The sequence below is a fragment of the Arachis duranensis genome, chromosome 3, assembly GCF_000817695.3.
Source record: "Arachis duranensis cultivar V14167 chromosome 3, aradu.V14167.gnm2.J7QH, whole genome shotgun sequence".
Classification (NCBI taxonomy): domain Eukaryota; kingdom Viridiplantae; phylum Streptophyta; class Magnoliopsida; order Fabales; family Fabaceae; genus Arachis; species Arachis duranensis.
Window position 1 is genome coordinate 32,687,901 of NC_029774.3, and position 2,015 is coordinate 32,689,915.

The 2,015-nt window shown below is 39.0% G+C and overlaps 1 pseudogene; it reads left to right on the top strand.

The window, feature by feature from the left end:
* The first annotated feature begins 244 nt into the window (after positions 1 to 244).
* LOC107478667 (probable caffeoyl-CoA O-methyltransferase At4g26220) lies at positions 245 to 1,651 on the top strand (annotated as a pseudogene).
* The last annotated feature ends 364 nt before the right edge of the window (positions 1,652 to 2,015 follow it).

Sequence of the window (2,015 nt, forward strand, 5' to 3'; positions counted from 1 at the left end):
TTCATTTTCCATTTGAAGCAACGCAACGACTATGTAATATGGTCCTAGAAGAAAATGGCGTTTGCAAGATCCACCATATTGTACACAATTTCTGAGCAGTGAGAACGTGGTAGACTGATAGTTGTTGAATTGAATATCAGCACAAGAATGGACGTTATGACCGGGGCAACTCGCAACACTATAAATTACACTATGGTTTATCGAGAGAAATATAGAAATAATGGGGAACTTTCCAAACGATAGAATGATCCGTAACCCAGTTATACTACAGAGCCACAACTTGACCGGTAGTAGTGTTTTTGGATGTTCAACACTTCTATTTCCCTCCACTTAGCTTGTATTAATTTATTATAATGTCATGGCAGTATATACTGGAGACGAGCGTTTTTCCACGAGAAGCAGAGGCTCTCAAAGAAATAAGGAATGCCACTGCAAACCACCCTATGTAACTAACTATTCTTTCTAACCACTACTAATTTAATTTGCATTATCCTAACCTAACTTAACCTAACCATGCGGTTATTAATCAATTCAGGGGGTTGATGAGAGCGGCACCAGATGCCAGTCAGCTAATGGCGTAACTGTTGAAGGTGTTGAATTAATGCCAAAAAAGACAATTGAAATTGGAGTGTTCACTGGATACTCTCATCTCCACACGGCGCTTACGATTCCTCAAGATGGAAAAATTATAGGGCTGGATCCAGACAGAGAAGCTTATGAAATAGGACTCCCATCATTAAGAATGCTGGCGTCGAACACAAGATCGACTTTATAGACTCTCCGGCATTACCGATTCTTGATGAACTCTTGCAAGATGAGTGCAACGAGGGCAGTTTTGACTTTGCGTTTGTTGACGCTGATGAAAGCAATTATTGGAACTACCATGAGCGCCTTCTAAAACTGATTAGGATTGGAGGGATGATAATATACGATAACACGCTGTGGGGTGGAACCGTTGCATGGAAGGAAGAAGATGTTCCAGCAGAGGGAAGCCGTACTCAGTTTCAACAAAGCAATGTCACAAGATTCTCGCATTGAAATTGCTCTTGCTTCTGTTGGTGATAGCTTCACTATCTGCAGGAGGCGTATTTAAGCAATCATCTGCTGTTTTTGTTTCACAGGTCCAACTACACTTTATTTTTACTTATGGCCTATTCTGTTTTTAATTTGGCCTTTCATTCTCCTGAACGCTATCTTAGCCTATAATTTATATTCGGGCCTCCGTCAAATAAAATAAAAATTGCATCGTCACAGGTTATATAAACTACTTTGCCTTATTTTGTACCGATGGCCTATTTGTTGGCCTTAGATAGCCACATCTCCAAGTTCGATTCCCAGCTGTAGCTGGATGTGATAGAACGTGAATTGTGCGTGTGAGTGTGGTGTGTGTGAGTGTGGTGTGCGTGAGTGGGTAATGCCTAAGATTTGAATGTGGTGTGTGTGAGTGTGGTGTGCGTGAGTGGATAATGCCTAAGATTCGGACTGTCCAATTCATCGACCAAAAAAAAATCCGAAGAACAAAGCGTCTCTGCAGCCTCAGCCATGGAGCGCATCAGAAGAGGTCTGGCGAAGACGATGATTGGGGTTCTTTGGCCACAGACGATGAATTGGGTTGGATGGGGTCTGTGTGGGGATGGATCTTTGTCCAGGTCGGGTATAAAATTGTGGATTTAGTTTTGCTTCATGTTATTCATGTATGATATAAGTAAGAGATTGAGCCTGTAATCTCTGATTAATGAAATTTATTGATAGAAAACAAAAATTGAAAATGAACCTTTAAATTGATTTAGTTCCCGTTAAAGAGAAAAAAAAAGAAAAGAAAAAAAAAGAGACTTTGTAACCCTTTCTATTATTTTCGTAATTTCATTGAAGCTAGCAGCCTAGAAGTTATACTCCATTGGAAAAACTGAAATAAATTATATAAAAAAAATTACATGTACATTTAAAAGTAATAATAAGTGTTTATCTATTAATTGGACATTTATTAAATTTAAAGTTGGAGCACAGAATTTTAA